The 23,011-nt window shown below is 42.1% G+C and overlaps 1 protein-coding gene across 4 annotated transcripts in view; it reads left to right on the forward strand.

Annotated features, from left to right (window-relative positions):
- Positions 1-10,668: 10,668 nt before the first annotated feature.
- Positions 10,669-23,011, forward strand: part of LOC139227846 (troponin T, cardiac muscle-like) — a 40,972-nt gene continuing 28,629 nt past the window's right edge. For 2 of the 4 annotated variants that reach the window (XM_070858923.1, XM_070858924.1), the window contains exons 1-4: positions 10,669-10,689; positions 15,097-15,123; positions 15,834-15,860; positions 19,295-19,321. The gene's annotated coding sequence lies outside the window, so the exon portion shown is untranslated. The remainder of the gene's footprint in view (positions 10,690-15,096; positions 15,124-15,833; positions 15,861-19,294; positions 19,322-23,011) is intronic. The other 2 variants (XM_070858925.1, XM_070858926.1) reach the window with 1 other exon arrangement.

Genomic DNA, 23,011 nt, shown 5'->3' on the forward strand with positions numbered 1-23,011 from the left:
CCTCTCATTCTTCTGAACTCCAATGAGAATAGGCCCAACCTACTCAACTTATCTTCATAAGTCAACCCCATCATCTCCGGAATCAACCTAGTGAACCTTCTATGAACAGCCTCCACTTCAAGTACAGTATATCCTTCCTTAAATACGGAGCACAAAACTGTACACAGTACTCTAGGTGTGGCCTTAACAATATCCTGTACAGTTGTAGTAGGACTTCTCTGCTTTTATACTCTATCCCCCTTGCAATAAAGGCTAACATTCCATTTGCCTTCCTGATTACTTGCTGTACCTGCATGCTAACTTTTTGTGTTTCATGCACAACGACCCCCAGGTCCCTCGGTACTGCAACACTTTGCAATTTTCTCCATTTAAATTGTAATTTGCTTTTCTATTTTTTCTGCCAAAGTGGATAACCTCACATTTTCCCACATTATACTCCATCTGCCAAATGTTTGCCCACTTACTTAGCCTGTCTATATCCCTCTGCAGATTTTTTGTGTCCTCCTCACAATTTGCTTTCCCACCCACCTTTGTAGCATCAGCAAACTTGGCTACATTACACTTGGTCCCTTCATCCAAGTCATTAATATAGATTGTAAATAGTTGAGGCCCCAGCACTAATCCCTGCAGCACCCCACTAGTCACTGTTTGCTAACCGGAAAATGACCTATTTATCCCGAATCTCTGTTTTCTGTTAGTTAGCCAATCCTCTATCCATGCTAATATATTAACCCCTACCCCGTAACTTTTATCTTGTGCAGTAACCTTTTATGTGGCATTTTATCGAATGCCTTCTGGAAATCCAAATACACCACATCCACTGGTTCCCCCTTATCCACCCTGCTCATTACATCCTCAAAGAACTCCAGCAAATTTGTCAAACATGACTTCCCTTTCATAAAACCATGCTGGCTCTGCTTGATTGAATTTTGCTTTTCCAAATGTCTCACTACTGCTTCCTTAATAATGGACTCTAGCATTTCCCCAACGACAGATGTTAGGCTAACTGGTCTATAGTTTCCTGCTTTTTGTCTGCCTCCTTTTTTAAGTAAGGGCATTACATTTGCAATTTTCCAATCTGCTGGGACCGCCCCAGCATCCAGGGAATTTTGGTAGATTACAACCAATGCATGCACTATCTCTGCAGCCACCTCTTTTAAAACCCTAGGATGTAAGCCATCAGGACCAGGGGACTTGTTCGCCTTTAGTCCCATTATTTTATGGAGAACTACTTCATTAGTGATAGTGATTGTATTAAGTTCCTCCCTCCCTATAACCACTTGATTATCCACTATCGGGATGTTTCTAGTATCTTCTACCTTGAAGGCCGATACAAAATATTTGTTCAACGTCTCTGCCATTTCCCTGTTCTCCATTATTAATTCCCCAGTCTCATCCCCTAGGGGACCAACATTTACTTTAGCCACTCTTTTCCTTTTTATGTACCTGTAGAAACTCTTACTTTCTGTTTTTATATTTCGTGCTAGTTTACTCTTATAATCTATCTTCTCTCTATCATTTTTTTAGTCGCTCCTTGCTGGCTTTTAAAAGTTTTCCAATCCTCTGGTCTCCCATTAGTCTTGGCCACATTGTATGCCCTTGTTTTCAATTTGGTACCCTCCCTTATTTCCTTAGTTAGCCACGGATGGTTATCCCTTCTTTTACAGTCTTTCCTTCTCATTGGGATATATTTTTGTTGCAAGTTATGGAATATCTTCTTAAATGTCTGCCACTGCTCATCCTCCATCCCATACTTTAATCTATTTTCCCAGTCCACTTTAGCCAACTCTGCCCTCATACATTTGTAGTCTTCTTTATTTAAGCTTAGGCCCCTGGTTTGAGAACCAACTTTCTCACTCTCCAACTGAATTTGAATTTCAACCATGTTATAGTCGCTCATTCCTAAAGGAGCCTTTACTACAAGATCATTTATTGATTCTGATTTACACAGTACCAGATCTAAGATAGCCTGCTCCCTAGTTGATTCCGCAATGTACTGTTCAAGGAAACTATCCCGTTGTAATCAGCTAACTCAACATAGATCAGCGTGTGACCCTAGAACTTTCCTAATTTGTAGAACTCAGTTATTCACTGAGACAACTTGCTAAGCCATTGAATGATTTTTAAATGATTATTATTCCATTTCAGGGAACAGGAAGGTAAGAAGTTGGATACTAATATGCTGCAGTTCCACTTTTGTAAAAGCATCATTCCAGTGACCTGTAATAAATATTTCCCCTTGTGTTTTCTTTACCTATTACAACAGAAGAAGAAGCTGAAGGTATGTAACTTTTCTCCTGAGCATTCACATAGCTGAAGGTTATTTAGTGTTTCTGTTAATAGTTTTATGAAGATAAATAGAAAGGATGGAGGCCATTTTACCCATCCAATTCAAATCTCCATATAAACCAACAATCCCCTTATTACAGCATTTAACTACCTCTTGCTTGACTGCAGAATTTTTGCCTCCCCTACTTAAAGGACCATCCCGGATATTAATCAATCTTTATGTGAAGAAGAGATTTCTGACATTTGTGAAATGTAATTTGTTAATTAGTTTTTACCTGCGTGTCCTTGTCTTCCACTTCTGGTTTAACTTGAAATAGTGCTTAGAATTAATCTTTTCTATTCCACTTAGTAGCTTATATATCTCTATATGGACTCCTCACATTGACCTCCCCTGTTAATGTTTATGAGTCCAAATCTTTCTAAGTTTTCCTCATAACTCAGTCCTCAGGGTTCATTCTTGTGGTCCTTCTCTATACTACCTCCTGGCCTTAGAATAGTGGTCATAGAAACATAGAAACATAGAAAATAGATGCAGGAGGAGGCCATTCGGCCCTTTGAGCCTGCACCACCATTCAATAAGATCATGGCTGATCATTCACCTCAGTACCCCTTTCCCGCTTTCTCTCCATACCTCTTGATCCCTTTAGCCGTAAGGGCCATATCTAACTCCCTCTTGAATATATCCAATGAACTGGCATCAACAAATCTCTGCGGTAGGGAATTGCACAGGTTAACAACTCTCTGTGTGAAAAAGTTTCTCCTCATCTCAGTCCTAAATGGTTTTCCCCTTATCCTTAGATTATGTCCCCTGGTTCTGGACTTTTCCAACATCGGGAACATTCTTCCTGCATCTAACCTGTTCAGTCCCATCAGAATTTTATATGTTTCTATGAGATCCCCTCTCATCTTTCTAAACTCCAGTGAATACAGGCCCAGTCGATCCAGTCTCTCATATGCCAGTCCTGCAATCCCAGGAATCAGTCTGGTGAACCTTCGCTGCACTCCCTCAATAGCAAGAACATCCTTCCTCAGATTAGGAGACCAAAACTGAACACAATATTCCAGGTGAGGCCTCACTAAGGCCCTGTACAACTGCTGTAAGACCTCCCTGCTCCTATACACAAATCCCTTAGCTATGCTGTGCCTGCATGCCGACTGACGTACCATGACACCCAGGTCTCATGGCACCTTCCCCTTTCCTAATCTGCTGCCATTCAGATAATATTCTGCCTTCATGTTTTTGCCACCAAAGTGGATAACCTCACATTTATCCACATTATACTGCATCTGCCACGCGTTTGCTCACTCACCTAACCTGTCCAAGTCACCCTGCAGTCTTTTAGCGTCCTCCTCACAGCTCACACCGCCTCCAAGCTTAGTGTCATCTGCAAACTTGGAGATATTACACTCAATTCCCTCATCCAAATCATTAATGTATATTGTAAATAGCTGGGGTCCCAGCACTGAGCCCTGCGGCACCCCACTAGTCACTGACTGCCATTCTAAAAATGACCCACTTATCCCAACTCTCTGCTTCCTGTCTGCCAACCAGTTCTCTAACCACATCAGTACACTACCCCCAATACCATGTGCTTTAATTTTGCACACTAATCTCTTGTGTGGGACCTTTTCAAAGGCCTTTTGAAAGTCCAAATGCACCACATCCACTGGTTCTCCCTTGTCCACTGTACTAGTTACATCCTCAAAAAATTCTAGAAGATTTGTCAAGCATGATTTCCCTTTCATAAATCCATGCTGTCTTGGACCGATCCCGTCACTGCTTTCAAAATGTGCTGCTATTTCATCTTTAATAATTGATTCCAACATTTTCCCCACTACCGATGTCAGCTAACTGGTCTATAATTACCTGTTTTCTCTCTCTCTCCTTTCTTAAAAAGTGGTGTTACATTAGCTACCTCGAGTCCATAGGAACTGATCCAGAGTTGATAGACTGTTGGAAAATGATCACCAATGCATCCACTATTTCTGGGGCTACTTCCTTAAGTACTCTGGGATGCAGACCATCAGGCCCCAGGGACTTATTGGCCTTCAATCCCATCAATTTCCCTAACACAATTTCCCGCCTAATAAGGATTTGCTTCAGTTCCTCCTTCTCACTAGACTCTCGGTCCCCTAGTATTTCCGGAAGGTTATTTGTGTCTTCCTTCATGAAGACAGAACCAAAGTATTTGTTTAACTGGTCCGCCATTTCTTTGTTCCCCTGAATTCACCTGACATGACATGAGATGTGAATTGTAGTCAAATTCACCTGAATCTGACTGCAAGGGACCTACGTTTGTTTTCACTAATCTTTTTCTCTTCACATATCTATAGAAGCTTTTGCAGTCAGCTTTTATGTTCCCAGCAAGCTTCCTCTCATACTCTATTTCCCCCCTCCTAATTAAACTCTTTGTCCTCCTCTGCTGTATTATAAAATTATCCCAGTCCTCAGGTTTGCTGCTTTTTGTGGCCAATTTATATGCCTCTTCCTTGGATTTAACACTATCCTTAATTTCCCTTGTTAGCCACGGTTGAGCCACCTTCCCCGTTTTATTTTTACTCCAGACAGGGATGTACAATTGCTGAAGTTCATCCATGTGATCTTTAAAGGTTTGCCATTGCCTATCCACTGTCAACCCTTTAAATATCGCTTGCCAGTCTATTCTAGTCAATTCACGTCTCATGTCATTGAAGTTACCTTTCTTTAAGTTCAGGACCCTAGTCTCTGAATTAACTGTATGACTCTCCATCTTAATAAAAAATTCTACCATATTATGGTCACTCTTCCCCAAGGGGCCTTGCAAAACAAGTTTGCTAATTAGTCCTTTCTCATTACACATCACGCAGTCTAGGATGGCCAGCCCTCTGGTTGGTTCCTCGACATATTGGTCTAGAAAACCATCCGTAATACACTCCATGAAATGCTCCTCCACTGCATTGCTACCATTTTGGTTAGCCCAATCAATATGTAGATTAAAGGCACCCATGATAACTGCTGTACCTTTATTGCACGCATCCCTAATTTCTTGTTTGATGCTGTCCCCAACGGCACTACTACTGTTTGGTGGTCTGTACACAACTCCCACTAGCGTTTTCTGCACTTTGGTATTCCGTAGCTCCACCAATACTGATTCCACATCATCCAAGCTAATGTCCTTCTTTACTATTGCATTAATTTCCTCTTTAACCAGCAATGCCACCCACCTTCTTTTCCTTTCTGTCTATCCTTTCTAAATGTTGAGTACCCCTGGATGTTGAGTTCCCAGCCTTAGTCACCCTGCAGCCATGTCTCCATGATGCCAATTGCATCAAACCCGTTAACTGCTATCTGTGCAGTTAATTCGTCCACTTTATTCCGAATACTCCTCGCATTGAGGCACATAGCCTTCAGGCTTGTCTTTTTAACACACTTTTCCCCTTTAGAATTTTGCTGTAATGTGGCCCTTTTTGCTTTTTGCCTTAGGTTTCTCTGCCCTCCACTTTTAATTTTCTTCTTTCTATCTTTTGCTTCTGCCCCCATTCTACTTCCCTCTGTCTCCCTGCATAGGTTCCCAGCCCCCTACCATATTAGTTTATCCCCTCCCCAATGGCACTAGCAAACGCTCCCCCTAGAACATTGGTTCCGGTCCTGCCCAGATGCAGACCGTCCAGTTTGTACTGGTCCTACCTCTCCCAGAACCGGTTCCAATGTCCCAGGAATTTGAATCCCTCCCTTCTGCACCACTCCTTAAGCCACGTATTCATCTGAGCTATCCTGCGATTCCTACTCTTACTATCATGTGGCACTGGTAGCAATCCTGAGATTACTACTTTTGAGTTCCTACTTTTGAGCTCCTAGCTCCCTAAATTCGTCTTGTGGGACGTCATTCTGTTTTTTACGATATCGTTGTTATCTATATGCACCACGACAACTGATTGTTCATCCTCCCCCTTCAAAATCTCCTGCACCTACTCCGAAACAACCTTGACCCTTGCACCAGGGGGGCAACATACCATCCTGGAGTCTCGGTTGCGGCTGCAGAAACGTCTATCTATTCCCCTTACAATAGAATCCCCTAGCACTGAATGCAGCATTCAAGGTGCATCCTGACCAGAACGCAATTCAGCTTCAGCTTGACTGCCTCTGATTTGCAATCTATTGATTTGGCATATAGTTCTGTATTATGTTTGCTTTTTCTAATTACTGCTCTCCAGTGATTAAATGTAGGGCTGGATATTCAGCTTTGTTCATTTCGGGGCGGTAATGGTGGAGGAGCGGTAAAGTTTGCGCCCGGGAACAGTTTTTGCCTCAATCAGCAAAATTGGGCAGCTGGGCCCTGAGTGTGGGGTGGAGTGCTAAGGGAGCGTTACACACTTCTCTTCGGGCACTAGGCCGGCTGAGCATACGAAAATCCAGAGCTACATAGCCAGGCTGGCAGTGCTCTGAGGGAAAATAGGGGAGAAAACAAAACACTGAAAAAAAAACACCAAAAACATTTCCAATACATAGCCCACAACATAAATCGCAAAAAAAAATTTAAAACAATCACACTTACTGAGGTGGACATTACTTACCTCACTGCAGCCAATATAGTTTGGACCGGACCGCCCGTTTTCACAGGTGATCCCAGCAGGGTGCGATACGCGGCACTATGGGTCAGGTGGGATTCAAAAATCGAGCTGGTGTCACAACCAGGGGTATTGCACACAGGCTCACCTCCTCCGGGCGGTATCGCTCCGCGCCCCACCGAGACCGGCCCCAAAAACCCCTGTGGGGTGCTGGAAGCTGGCCGCCCACCCAGAAGAGCTCACCGCCGCCATTGTTGCCTCTCCGGTGTTGGAAATATGTCAGGTTAAGGCTATCCCTATTCACTTTAATAATCAGGATCGACTGTAAAATCAATCTGGTGGATATATTGTGCTTACTCAGAATTTAAGACGGAATATAACACATTAGTTATATTGCAAAAACATACAACCATAACAGGTAGTTAATACCCATCCCGATCAGACAAACGGTTGCCGCACGTAAGCAGTTCTCTTTAGCTTACGGTCTCTTTCTCTGAGTAGAGCATCCTTCGGTAAAGCATGTGATCACTCTCGAAAAGTGTTCGATCAACTTTACTTCTGATCTGCTCTCCCTCCACCGTCTGTGACTACAAGCTTCCGGGAGGTTACTTTTAACTTATTTTTAAGGGTGGGCATGAACCTGGATATTGACAAGACCTTTTGGCCTGTAGAGGTTCCCCATAAACCTTAAAACCTTAATATGCAATAAGACTTATAGTTCTTTGTCTCGAAGCTTGAAACAAAGCCTGCCTTAAACATGTCTTACAATTCTAGCCATATGTCATTGTTTATACCTTATTGAAGTCGCTTTTCTGTAGAATTCCTTTGCTATCTCTCTGTTTATACTAATCCAGGATTTCTTCCTGTGGAAAACATTTTATATCTCTTTCGTCTCCCACAAAGCTAAACCAGAAAACTGCTTGCCCCAGAGTCCTTATCTCTTTTACAATGTAACACCGTGAGTGGGTGGTTGTTCCACCTCCTGAAATTGCTTTATTGCTGTAATAAAACTAAAACAGAGTTATCAATTTAACACCTTCAGATGTAGCTGAAAGACTCTCACATCCTACCATTTGAACTTTTAACCCAGCATTTGTTATCTTACAGACTAAGCAGAGAGCGAGGTATTTGGGTATTTTGCTCCCACAATGTGCACTTCATCATATTCAACTGCCCTACTAATTTATCATTTAAAAGTTTGACCAACTTACATAGTGTTTCTGAACCCATATAGGTAACCTTCAAGTTTGCTCCTATTGGTACATTTTGTAGCTAACCAGATTTCCTTTGTCCATGTTGGCTTGTTTCCAATCCAGTGAGACATTCCCTGTATTCAGTGACAGTCCTATGAATAAAAGTTGTGAATTTAGTCCCTAGTCTCACTTAGTATCCTTGGGTAAATATTATCTATCCCTTGGGCGTCATTGGTTTTATCTTTTGGCTTTGTGGGACCTTGCTATTGACAAATAGATTGCTGTGTTCCTCTACAATTGAGGCTACTCTTCAAAAAAAGTAATGATTTGGCTGTGATTTGCTTTGGGACATCCTAAGGATGTGAAATGAGCTATCCAAATGCAATTTCTTCCTTTCTTCTTTCATGCAAGTGATATCAAAACCATATTTGTAGAACCTCCTATGATAGGTGTATGCTCTCATTTGACTCCTCACCATCCATACTGGAAGGATATAAAAATACATGATTAAAAGGTTCTGCAACCCCAGATCAGATGATAAACTAAGGAGGTGCCTCCATGAAGAGTGTATAGAACTCACTCAGTAACTTGTCTACCCTTATTTGGAAAATTATATTCATTCTCAACCAGGCTTATAGTTAGAATACTTCACTACAGTTAACTCAGAGTTACCCATCTAATTCCTCTGACTGAGAGCAGTGCAGGTCTCTTCAGAATCCAAAATGTCTCCCTTTGAGAGTGAATCACTGCAGTGGTAGTAATCACTGTAAGTAGTGCTGATCACACTCAGGGTTAGCGCTACACGTTAATGACAGCGGAAGAAAGAAATTCTTTAAACACAGTGGTATTTGGACAGAATTGAAAAAGATACATGATGGTATGTCATGATAGTTAGGAAGTGGTATTGTAGCAATAGTCCTAGAGCAGAGAACCTACGTTGTGTAGATGTGGGTAAATAATTGGGGAAATTAAAGAAAGATTTTTTTCCCAAATTGTCATCATAAACCTCTTCAGCTCAGTTAAATATGTTGGTCCTGAAAATCCATGGGACCACCCCCTAGTGTAAATGCTGGGACGCACGCACTGGCGACCTGCTCCTTATCCACTACAGTATGCGAGGTCAGCGGGAAATCAGGTCATTTTAATATGGCCATCAGGCCCCGCAACACTAAGGGCACATCTTGTGTGCCTGCCTGACCAGAGAGGCCAGTAATTCTAGTGAAGGATGCCCACTCGGTGGAGGAGATGCTGAGCACTGCTCGGAAACATCCCGCAACTGTAACCATTGTTCCCCTTCTGTTGTAGGACCAAAAACGATCTTTGAAAAACATGTCCTTGGGAGTCTAGGCCATGACTCAGGCCTGAATCTCCAGGCGGGCCTGCTTGTGGCCTGCAGCAGCTGGTATGCCTTCTTTCACAGCTGTATCCCCAGCCATGCTACTTTTGATGTGGTGACCTTGTTGGGGTGGACAACATCTCTTGTCCTGGCTTAATTCCTGGACCTTCCCCTGCATTCCTGCCAGACTTACAATGGGAATACGCTAGACGGCCATGAGTTTTCAGCCCTTTAAGTTTCACTCCCCAAGATATTTCAACTTTTAAATAACTTGATCAAAAGCCACTCCTGAAGTGTTAATTCATTGCACTTGTAAAGCGAACAGAGTGAACCTGGTCAAAATTGGCTCTAACATGGCTCGAGGTCTTTAAAGATCGTCAGTATCAACCCCCATTCCACTTGCCACCCACGTTAAATTTGTCTTTACAACGACCTTGTAAATTACTCCTAAAGTCTTGGAATTCTTTCAATGACAAAATATTATTGGAACTATTTCTATCATCCCTTTCTGCAGCCATCTCCTTAGTTTCCCACCTGTTGTGAATTTTAAAGCTCTCTCAACTTTCATTTTACATGGTTTCATTAGTAAATGTAATAAATTATAGGCTATATTATTATTGTTAACGATTCTGCTGAATTTAAATTACATCCAAATTACAACACAGAAACAGCTCAGTCTCTACTGGTGTTTATCCTCCGAATGAGCAGTTATTTTAATCCCACTTTATCCCCCTGTTACCATGTCCTTTCTTTCCCTCCATTTTGGGTGCTGGGCTGTGGCCTCGGCTCCACGCTGCTCTGGTGGCCTTGTGGATGCCGGCGGAGAGCGCAGCGGCCCTCCCCTTTAATCGAAGGGGAGGGGCGTTGAACTGCCTCACTGCTATGCGGAGCATCCGTGTAGCGGTGCCGATCACGCCCCAGTATTTCCCCAAAACCCGTCGCAAGATAAAGTGGAACACGTGAGATTGTTCTGTACTGCCTCTGAGGGGCGGTAACTACAATTTTGCGGCTGGGGCGGGAATTCTGCGCCAATCGCAGGAATCCCAACCCGTGCCAGTTATCGCCCCCAATCGGGGCGGTGGGGAATTTCTAAATGTTTTGGTGAAGTAAGGGTTAATCTAAAAAATGTAGTATAGGACCATTTTTATTTTAATGTCTTAAGCATGTTTTCTTCACTGCATAATGTTTTACTTCTAGTTTTGTGTGAATGTACATATCATTTCTAGAATCCTTCTTTAACTTTGTTACTTTACAACATTGACTAATTCAAATTTTGAATTTCTAAAACTAATTCCCTTGCAGAAGAGGAACATGAAGAAAATGGTAAATAGAATTTTTAAACTCATTTAATTTGCACGCCGATCATCAAGCTTGTTAATAATGTTCGCCGTTTACTTCATGTCCAAAATTAATTAAGTAGTGTCTATTATATGTGCATACTATAGATATACTCTCTGTGTAGTCACTGTATAGTTGCATAAGATGGAGACTTGTTTACCGGGGGTACCATCAACAAGGTTCACACTGCACACACTATGCTGGCACCACCAGAGGGCGCAACTGGTGAAGGCCCAGGGGTCACCTGTACACTACAGGTACCCAGGTATAAAAGGGAGTCCACCATGTGGTATTCTCACTCCGGAGTTATATTAAATGGACTAAGGTCACTACAGTTCAAGTACAATACTTTGCCTCGTGGATTATCAGAGCATCTAAAGACATAACAGTGTCCACATATAAATTAATGTTGTTTCGACTCAACTGGTTAAACCTGCTCCTGGTCTGAAGTAGCTGGCCTTAGCTAGTGTGGTAGTATGTGTAATGATTATTAACTTTGTAAGGCAAATAATTGCACTCTAGCCTCCGGGTACATAAAAGCTTCAGTATAACTCAGTCTGGCTGCGGTCAACACAGTGGGGCAGATTTTGCAGTGGATGTGACAGCGTATTCCGAGAGTACCTTTTCATGAAAATGTCACTGTTAATGACAGCAGACGCAGGATCCTGTTTCACTGCGAAAGGAATCACCTTTCCATTCTTTTGCAGGTTAAGCCGCATTAATTGTAAAAATAAATAAGTGTTTGCATCCAGCCAGGGTGGTTCAGCAATAGCTAAAATCCTTTAAGGAGTGTATTTTTTAAAATTTCTGTGAAGATTTTTTCATATTAGGCAGGCAGTAACATAATTTGATATCATGAATAAATACAGTACAATTTATGTAACGTACTCTCCTTTACCCTCTGTCACCTTAGTACAAAAAACGTCAGACTGACACCTGGCAGAGGTGGGGTCTTTGGCTCTCTTGTATAAGGGACCATATTCTACCTGTTTAAGCCTCGAAAGGAGTTTGAAAGTTGGCTGGTAGGCCCGAGTTCAGGCCGGGGACATCCGGATTCGGCAGGAGAGAATAATTCCAAACCTGGGTAAATCTAACCAAAAAAGACCTGGTCGCTGAAAGGTCATACCAAGTGAGTTATGACAAGAGAATCAAGTTGAGCATCATGGTCACAACCAGAAACAACTTGAGCAGACACTCTTGTCTCTGAATGGAACAGCAGTGAATGAAGTGACAGACCTTCACGAACAGGATTTTGCCTCTAAACTGTAACACTATTCCCCTGTATACCAGTATCCCATTGTGGTTAACCCTTGCCACTGGACCAAGACCAAGCTCTGTCAAGCCCATGTGGTGGCTGGTGTGCAACGGCCACCACACATTAAAAAAATCCACGCGCAAGCATTTTCCACCCTTCAACATGCAGTTCGGGACCTGGAATATTAGGTCCTTCATTGAAACACCTGTGAACTCATTGAACTCATCCCTTTTTGGTGTAGAAGCAAGTCATCCTCGATTCGAGGGACCGCCTAAGAAGAAGAAGAGTATCCCATTGAACAATTAACTGTAAAAGCCTGATGCCGGTTCCCACACATCTGTCAAGAGGAAACTCAGAGCTTCCATTGGTTGGAGTACCAGGCCCACGTGATCCCAGGTACACTTCCGCACACGCTGATCCCCTGGGATCTGTGGGCCATTACGCTGCTCACCAATATGCAGCATCAGACAGCAAGTTCATGACGGAGGGTGCCCATCACGTATATGCGTATTCTATTTGGACGCCGGTGACGTACTCTATAGGTACGCGGCTGACCGCAAAATCTGCCCCAGAGTGTTAAGAGATGAAGCTCTTTAATTTTTTTTTAAAGTCTTATCATGTTATATATATTGACCAATGTAATAGTGAGGTATACTGCAATTGGCCTAAGGACTCTTGATTAGGAAGGAAGAATCTGGCCAGGTTTCCCCATTCCTGTCAGAAGTAGGTGCATGCGGAGGTCAGTTCATGCTCCTCATGATTGAATCGCCTGCTAAAACCCACTTGTAGGCTGCCACATGAAGAATGGTCACTTCGATACCAGTTCGCCTGTATCCCATCAAGGCCTGCAGAAGAGAGAGAGGAGAAAATTGATGGAAAAAGGAATAAAAACATTAAATAAATTGAACTCTTTCTCTCCCTCACTGCTGCTAAATCTCTGCGAATTGATCAGCTGTGTATTTCCAACATGTTTTGCTGATATTTAAGCCTTGCCCAGCCTTGACTGTAGTGAACTGTTGAATGTGTAGCAATTGCTCTGCTTGTGGTTCCATCAGAGAGATTCTGAGACACAACTTCTGATTATTGTTCCAGTTGTAAATGCCAATCACTTTTATGTACCCTCTCACAGAACCTCTTAGCCCTTTAGTCATAGTGTGGCAAACTCCCTCTAGTAGTTAGGTAGTTTAGTTACCAATGTGACATAGGAGACAAAAATGTTATTAATTATATAATAGATAATTACCCCACCAAAACAGTGGGCTAGAAATTCAGTTTTTGGTGATATTGTTTTTTTCCCTGCTATTTTACGGAAAAAATACCACAAAAAATATTGCCATTTTTTAAGGGGATAAAATTGGCAAAAAAATGTGTCCAACAGCAAAAATCGGCGTTGCATGGGGATTCGCGGTGGAAACCACGACCTTCGCCAACTTTAGCCCAAGGCCTATCACTGCAAAAACACAGGCCCTGGAATGGGAGAAAAAAAAAATTGCAAAAATTAAAAAATTAAAGATCAGAAAACATTCACTATACACTTCAATCGCTGAAAAATAATTTTGAAATAAAAACTTCAATTTACCTTTTTTGTAGGTCTTCATACCTATCGCTGTTTCTGTGGCTAAAATGCAGGCTTTTCTCAGGCGTTTTTTTTCACCCTGAGTCATCATCATCATCATCATCATAGGCAGTCCCTCGGAATCGAGGAAGACTTGCTTCCACTCTTAAAATGAATCCTTAGGTGGCTGAACAATCCAATACGAGAACCACAGTCCCTGTCACAGGTGGGACAGATAGTCGTTGAGGGAAGGGGTGGGTGGGACTGGTTTGCCGCACACTCTTTCCGCTGCCTGCGCTTGATTTCTGCATGCTCTCGGCGATGAGACTGCACTTCAAAAGGAAACGCAATTCATTGTCTTGAATTGCTTTGCATTATCCCGAGAATGTAATAAAGCAATATATAAATGCATGTTTTCTCTATCTCTCTTTTCTCAAATGCAAAGCTTGATCACTGAGCTTAGAGAAGATTATTGCATTTAAATCACTCCAGATTGTAGATTCTAATATATACCAGGAAGTTTTCAGTTTTGGGGATTGAATTTGTCAAAAGCAGCCATTATTTGCTTGTGTGTTACACATGAATGATGTGTAATGTTCTTCAGATGAAATTCATCATCATAGGCAGTCCCTCGGAATCGAGGAAGACTTGCTTCCATTCCTGAAGTGAGTTCTTTGGGTGGCTGAACAGTCCAATGCGAGAGCCACAGACTCTGTCACAGGTGGGACAGATAGTCGTTGAGGGAAAGGGTGGGTGGGACTGGTTTGCCGCATGCTCTTTCCGCTGTCTGCGCTTGATTTTTGCATGCTCTCGGTGTTGAGACTCGAGGTGCTCAGTGCCCTCTCGGATGCACTTCCTCCACTTAGGGCGGTCTTGGGCCAGGGACTCCCAGGTGTCAGTGGGGATATTGCACTTTATCAGGGAGGCTTTGAGGGTGTCCTTGTAGCATTTTCGCTGCCCACCTTTGGCTCGTTTGACGTGAAGGAGCTCCGAGTAGAGCACTTGCTTTTGGAGTCTCATGTCTTGCATGCGGACTATGTGGCCTGCCCAGCGGAGCTGATCGAGTGTGGTCAGTGCTTCAATGCTGGGGATGTTAGCCTGAATGAGGACGCTGGGATTTATAGGATCTTGCGGAGACATCGTTGGTGATATTTCTCTTGCAACTTGAGGTGACTACTGTACATGGTCCATGTCTCTGAGCCATACAAGAGGACAGGTATTACTACAGCCTGTCGACCATGAGCTTGGTGGCAGTTTTGAGGGCCTGGTCTTCAAACACTCTTTTCCTCAAGTATGTGTTCGCCGAGCGGCCAATTTTAAACGATGCGGGTTTTTTTGCCATTGCACATCGTCGATCCGCTTTTCGGTGATATTTCAAAACCGCCATTCGTTAACTTTGGCCAATTTAGGTGAATACCTTTTACTACAAAAAAGGCAAAATATCGCTGAAAAAACGTGCACAAGGTTGGCCAATTTCTCCCACAGTGATTTAAATTTTTATTACAGAATCTTATTCCATGGCTTGTAAAGCACTAACCATTAACCATTGCATTTTGTGTTCTTTTAATGTTCAATTTTGTAGAAGAGGAAAAGGTAGAAGAGGAGCAAGGTAAATCATTTCATTTTTAGATATACCCTTCTTATTGTTGTTTTATTTGTGACTGATCTTCCCTGTAAAATAAAGATATAGCATAAAATAGTGGGCCAGTTATAACCCCGAAGCCAAAAGACATATTTAGTTCCAAACACCACTCGTACTTGACTGGCGTTGAATTATGATTGACAACTTTGTCTTGACATCCAGGACTGAAAAGGATGCAATCTGTGTTGTTTCAGTGGAGGGGTTTGCTAATGGACCTTTTGCTAATGTCACTTGAATGCTATTTTGGCCATAACCACTGTGAACACTCGTATCCCCAGGGGTGGGATGGAGATTATGGGGATGCAATTAAAACTGTGCCTTTGCCGAGCAACCAAAGGAGAATTTTATAAAATTCACATGGGAGGCATAAAATGGGAGGAGTTCATTGCATTGAAAATAGCGCCCTTCCCCCGGTAATGTTATCTTTTTGCTTAAAGAAAACCTCACATGAATGGGTTATCATTTTTATTTATCATGTATGTGTGTAACGTATCATTTCACTTTTGTTAGCGTGAAATATTGCAGTTCCCATCTGTTGACTAGCTTTAACAATTCCACGGTAGAGTAGAACAGAAATTGTACTGCGCTGTTTTCAAATATTTTAACATGTATATAGCAGCGCTGATGTATACCAATCTGCTTTTAATCAACCTGTTTTGCTTGAATGCTTATTTCAGCTGATGAAGAAGAAGTAGATGAAGAAGGTAAGGTGTACGACCCATTCTGCGCATTGTCTTTATTAAAAATGTTTTTCGGTGTTTGTCGAATTGTGTATTCTGATGTTTAATAGTGGAGAAAATAATCAATGGGATGAAAGTGATATATGGCTAGTCTATTCTTCTCCCTTCTTTCCTCCTTCCTCTAGGCATAAAGTTAGCTATAGCCTATTACTACTTCCAGAAACAACAATGATTATAACTATTTTATGTTAAGGTTGCTCTATGGAAATCATCTCTGCTTTCTGCTGCAGAATGCTTTCCTCGTTTTGCCATTACTGCTGGCATCCCAAATCTGGTTATCTCCAGACAACCAGTTAATACCAGTTTCACACTTTTAAAAAGCCTTAACACGCACTTAACTGAGAAATGTACAGCAAAGGCCATTTCTCTCAGGGCTGGAATTTCATCAGCTTTCCGTCACGTTTTTCGGCGGTATTTCTTCGTTTTGGGTGGAAAACCATCCGGTGGGAAATTCATGGAAGTGTTCCGCCGCTGGGGAGCAGACCGCTGTCGTGCAACACTCGAAAAACCGCTTCCGCCCGAGTATGGTCACAGCGGTGACCCGTAGATGGAAAGAAACAAACTGCTGGGGAAAAACCTGTTGGAGCAGCCCTTGGAATGGCGGTAGGTTTGAAACCCTGCAAAAAAGGTAAATTAAAGTTTTAAAAAATATATATTTTGCAACGATTCAGTAGAAAAGGGTCCTGTGAAAGTTTTGCGATTTTTTTATTTTTTGTTTCTTGTAAAAATATTTTTTGTGCTATCCACCCCTTCCCTAGGCCCAACTCGCAGCCTTGGATTAAAGTTGACGAGGATCGCGTTTTCCACCGCGAATCCTCGTATAACACCGATTCTTCCCGCCGGACAAACTTTTTTCCATTTTTTACATGAATTTTCCGCCGTTCTTAATAGCAGAATCATAATGGTTTTTGGGGGCGGCAAACCATGGTGGCGGTTTTTGATCAAATTCCAGACCTCAAGAGTACTAAATTGAAGAAACTATAGCTGGCTAAAGTGAACTACAATAAAAACAGAAAATGCTGGAAATCTCAGCGGGTCAGGCAGTGTCTGTGGAGAGAGAAACAGAGTTAACATTTCAGGTCAATGACCCTTCGTCGCAACTGGCAAACCTGGATGCATTGGCTCTTTGACATCCTCTGTGACTCCATTATTTTAAATGTGTGTGAACTTTGTGGCACGAGAGGGTGCCACAAACAATCTCCAGCAGTGGACAGCTTTCCGAGGGAGAGGGTGCTGGGTAGTGAGGCGAAGTGGGACATGCACTGCTGACATTGCTGATCCATCAGCTGCTAACTTCCCTGAACTGATCTCCGTGGAATCTTGAAGAGCATCACATAAAGCACACATAAAGCATATCATTGGAGCTCACGGCAACCTTCAGAGTAGCAAGGTTTAATATTCACAAAGTACTGCTGCGAGCACACATGCGGACAACAAAATGTTTAGTCAAGTTTTATTGTAATCTTAGCAAAACTTTTGTCCAGCAACCCGTAAAGCACTCTGAGACATGAGTGGTGCTATTGCTATAGAAATGCAATCTGCTCTCCTGAAATTTACCGAGACAATAATAAATCATATAATGTAGCAATTAAATTCATAAAATATGACTGCAAAACTTGCTTGAGCTATACCTTTGCTTGTTCTTTTCAGCTCACGAGGTCTGCTTCATTCATAAATATAAGAAGTTGAAAGCTATAATTTAATCTTCCAAATATATTTATCCACATGAAGAGTAATAAAAATTACGTGTCAAAAGATCAAAGTTGAATGGAATGACAATTATTACTTCAGTCTAGACATCATTATGTAAGGACAGACAGGTTTGACAGAATGAGATGTAACTTTCAATTTTTTGCGCCTATCAATGAAACGCTCCCATGAACGCTTAAGTGGCATTGGCAAGTAAGGGTTCAGATGCATTGTCAAAGAATGTAGGGAACCCAATTCTGCTGCTGGTGCATATCACGGTGAAAAGGGATAGTGGAAGTAATGTCCTGTGTAATCATAGGTTAAGAAATTATAAAGAAGAATAAGGTTTGAGGAATACAAACTTTGGCCTAGAAATGGGCCGCCTTAGCGCCTCATGTTATCGCCTCTGGGGGGGCGATAACGAGGTGCTAACAACTTACTGACCGGGCACGGCGAGATGAACGACTCCTGCTAACTTGGCCGAGAGGTTTGCGATGGCAGTAACACACTGCACCAAGATCTCCTGTGCCCGGAGATCGTGATGTAATTGTCCTGCGCATTGTCCTAGTAGCGCCTTGGACCCGAACTTTGGTTACGCCCCCTGTAGCATCATCAGGAGACCACACTGACAGCTACAGGAGGCATTGTTTGGGAGGCCGGGGGCTATGGGGGTGAAAGTTAAAGGGGATGTTGGCAAGCTAAATAGGAAAATTGTAAAAATTATTATTTTCAATTTTTTCCATTTGTCCTCGGCTGCGATCGATCAGCCCTGCACTCTGCTGGAGTGCTTGGGGTTAATCGGCTGGATCGTGGCTGTCGTTGGGGGCCAGCTAACTAGTCCCAATGCAGAGCCTACAATGATGGCCCTTCCCTTTAAGGGAGGGAAGGAGCCTTGGATCGCGGTAGCGCTGCACGGCTGAGTGTGCAGTGCTACACCAATACTGCCCCACCTGTGTCCTTCAGCACTCCAGGAAGGAAGTGGAGTGCTTGATTTAGTGCTCTACTTCCTTGCTGGAACGCTTGGGCCGAATTTACAGAAAGCCGAGAATCATTAGTGTTATGTATAGAGAAAGAATCAGACTGAACACTGTGAGCTCAAAGTAAAGTGTTACCTTAGTCTTTTATTGCAGGTCTCCAGAGTGCCTCTCCAACCTGTGAGGCCTCCTTAAATACCTGTGCTCCCAAGAGATTAAGGGATTCCTTGGGACTCCAGGGGATGAGCCCTCTGGTGGCTGTACAGAGTAAATACAAGTTTACATATATAACAACTAGCACCTGGCACTAATTTTTCCATCTTTCAAAAGTTAACGCCCCAAACGGGACGTTCCCGAATTTCTTCTCCTTTCAGTTTTGTTCAAATAGACTTTTTAAAAATGTGCTTATTTATGATGTAGTTTGAAGGTAATAAAGGCTTATTTTCATTTCATTACCAAATCAATCTATCTCTAGGCATTGACAATGAGAGATAAAGAACACGGAACAGAGGCAAAATCAGATTTAAGAAGCTAGAAAACTCCAAGCTGCTGCCTCCTTAATTAACATTAAATTCATTGTAGAAATATGAAATATTGCAGCATTTCAGATATGAATTTCATAGAATTGCAAAATGTTTCACCCTTTAACGGTATCTCATTTAAATTGGAAAATGACTAAAAATAATTTTAGATTATTGTACTAAATAGACTTTCATTTATAATTTGAATTCCTAGAAGATAAAACTACTGAAGGGGCTCCAGGTATGAAATGTAACAACATTTATAATTTGTATTCACTCGCTGCTTTCCCTGTGTCTTGTGGCTTTGTTTGATAACTGGATGGCCATATGATTGTTATGCCACACATATCAAATAAAGTTTAATGTTGTCAACAGGATGTATTACTTTCGGGTTCACCCTTAACCACCTACCAGTAACCAGGCAACTGTAGAATTGACAGAATCAGAAATGCTAAGGTACAGAGGTTCTTTTATTTGATCAAAAGTCCATATGAAAGATACTGTTGTACTCGAACCCCCATAATCCACCAATCCTGGTGAGATAGCTTTAATAATATGCCACTTTTATGAGGTTGCAACTAAGTTTTTGTGAAGCAATTTGACAGAGATTACATCCCTGCAATTGTGTTTTTGCCAAAACAATCGAAACATAACATGCAACTAAAATGAAGTTTGACAAATCTATTTAAATTCTGTGAAAAAATATTTTTTGATGGAAAGCCGTAATTATTTGAAAGTTCCTCTAATTCAACCTAGCAACAATCTTACATTTTGCTTTCCACAGAACAGTTTATAGAAACACTGCATACATTATAAATGGGTTTAAATGATTGGAATTGATTCAGTTTGTGCACTATAGCTAAAGTAGGTTTAGTAAACATCAATTAGTCATTATTTCAAGCAGTATAACAGTAGGGTTAGTGCCAGTGGGTAGCATTCTTGCCTCTGTCAGATTGTTGTGGGTTCAAGACCCACTGCAGGGCTGTAAGCACAAAATCTAAGCTGACACTCCATTGCAGTGCTGAGGGAATATTGCACTGTCTTTCGGATGAGACGTTTACCTCTCAGATGGAGATAAAAGAATCCATGGCACTATTTCAAAGAAGAGCAGGGGTGTTATCCCCGGTGTCGTGGCCAATATTTATCCCTCAATCAACATCACTAAAACAGATTATCTGGTCATTATCACATTGCTTTTGTGGGAGCTTGCTGTGCGCAAATTGGCTGCTGGGTTTCCTACATAACAACAGTGACTACACTTCAAAAAAGTAGTCATTGGCTGTAGAGCGCTTTGAGATATCTGGTGGTCATGAAAGGCACTATATAAATGCAAGTTTTTCTTTTCTTTTTTGTGATGTGGGATTGTAAGCTTTTCCGACTGGAAGGATAAGCTAAAATGGGTCAAATGGCCTTTCACCACTGAACTTGTTTTTTGACCTTGTGAGTATATACTAGACTGTAACATCTCTTTCTCTGCACCAAGATGTTTTGAAAGCACTAACATGCTGACTTTCAGTTGACATCTTACTGATGCAGTTATACCTCCACTGCACTTCCCTTGGGTATATTCAAAAAATGCACTCTCAGTTAATTAGGAATGTCAGTAACTAATGATTAATTAAACATTCCTCTACCACCACTGTGATGCTATGACCTGCCATTAATTAATTGCAAACATGCATGTATTCTCTCTCCCTCTCTGACACACAGAAGATTGCATTTGACTATTAGGTTACTGGGATAAATAAATAATCCCCCTATTTTAACTTGGGCATTAGTGTAACGTGGGAGGAGCCTCATTTTTAAAATCAGATTCCCACCTGAAGCCGGTGGGAATGCAAGAGAAGAGAAACGGGAAATCGCACGGCAACAGGCCTCTGCCAGGGTCGGTTCTTGGCAAATGAGGGGATTGGGTTCCAGAGGAGATCACAGGAAGGGGAAGGAAATCTGGGGCAGAGGAGGTCCAAGGGTTCCTTGTGGGGCCGGTGGAGCACTCCTGACATTCCTGGCCCATGAGGAAACCATAAAAAAGCTGGGCCTCTTCTGGCGCTGGATTCAATTTGCAGCAGGTTTCCCAGTCAGTACTACATTGTCAAATTTATTTGTTTTGCCTGTGAAGCGCCTTTGGGACGTTTTACTACATTAAAGGCGCTCTATATATAAAAGTTGATATTGTTGTTGTTGTGCACGACTCACGCGGTTCGAGGTTAAAATCACGTTGGGGCTCGAGTGATCTTATCAGTCCCCGCCTGTTGACTATTTATGAGGCCCTCACCTGCCTGTGGAGGAGGCCCCCACATACCTACCAAAACCTGAGAGTAAAGGTCATCGCCTGCGAGAATGCGTCACGAACCGGGGCGGGTGTGTACTCTGCCCTATTTTAACCTCCTCCCGCACCATTCTCATCGGGTGCAAAGGGTCAAAATTAGGATTTAAGTGCTTGGAAGAATAGGTAAAAAAAATGTTTCTGCAAGCTTTAAAAATGTTTGTATACTATTGTTGTTCCAATAATCTGCACCACAGATTGACAATATGCAGCATGGAGACCACAATTCCCCAACACAGTACATCTTCCAGTTTCCACTATGTTTATGTAGGAAAGAGCACAATGGAGACAGGCACTTGCCCATAGGGAGGAAGGGTACATTGGAAGCTTTGTGGCCCTAGGTTACTCTTGGTCACTAAATATTAGCCAGCTAAGGTTTAGTGTTGACAGAGACCTGGGACGAACGGATAGTTGGGGGTGGGGGGAAGGGTGAGGTCTGAGGGTTTGAGATGGTGCAGAGAGCAGGCGGTATAATCAGCAAATAAAAAAGATTAAATAAATGGATTTGCCCTATGTATAGCTTTCTATGGAAAGTTCAAAATATCATCCATTGATGGATAAAAGAGATTTTCACAATATGGAAATATGGAACGAACTGAAAGGTCCTTTGTACTGAAAACTTTTATTAAAGTTGTTTACAGCCTCCACCATACTCCAGTAACACAGTAATTTCCACAAATAATGCCATTGTTTGCATTGCTGGCTACTTATTTTTCTTCTAAATTCACTTTAATACTTTTCGTACTGACTCTAAAGTCCTCAGAACCTGATTATTGCTAAATGCAGACATCCCTAAAGCTTATTGCATGTTTTATCTCCAGTCTGGATTTATTGCTTGAATTCTCAGTTACTTTTTTTAAGTGTATAGAGCATTCATTATCAAAATGTTGAATTATGATTTTTGAAAACGTTTCTAGTCTGGGGAAAACAGTTGCACAAGTTTAAATTCTAAATGCAAAGAAAAATATCAGCAGTGTGTACAATACAGACATTGTATTACAAACTGTAATCGTGTTTATTGTTAAAACACAGCAGGTGAATAAAAACACAAAATCCAGCTTTGCTTTCATATCACACAATATGGATCTGAATGTACTGATGTCTGTTATTTAAATTACCTATACTTTTATAGGTATAAATTGTATCTTATCTTTATTTCTGCAGTCTTCCGATATATACTTAACTATTCTGTTGTTTGATGTTATACCAGATTCTCAGAGTAGATTTAGTTAGTGAAGCAGTCCGATGCTATATCTGCTCTATGACCAGCCTCTCTCAGCTGTTGCTACACAGGTGTACAGGTTGAACTTCTCTTATCTGGCACTCTCGGGACTTGGCCTGTGACAAACGACGGGAGGTCACGCCAACCTCGACTTGCCCGGTCTTGATGTCAGCGCTTGTGCCACTGACCACCTCCGCCAGGCTCTGGCTCCAAAACGCCCGCCACGATTCTTCTCCGCACTGGTTCTCCACACGATTCTTCTCTACGCCGCACAAGATGGTGTCCCAATCCCAAAGCTGAAATCTCAGGCCTCCCTCTCTTGTGATGCTGGTTTGCCACTGCTGACAACGTTGCCGACAGGACGTTGTGCGGAAGCCTACTGC

Source organism: Pristiophorus japonicus, chromosome 17 (assembly GCF_044704955.1).
Source record: "Pristiophorus japonicus isolate sPriJap1 chromosome 17, sPriJap1.hap1, whole genome shotgun sequence".
Lineage (NCBI taxonomy): Eukaryota > Metazoa > Chordata > Chondrichthyes > Pristiophoridae > Pristiophorus > Pristiophorus japonicus.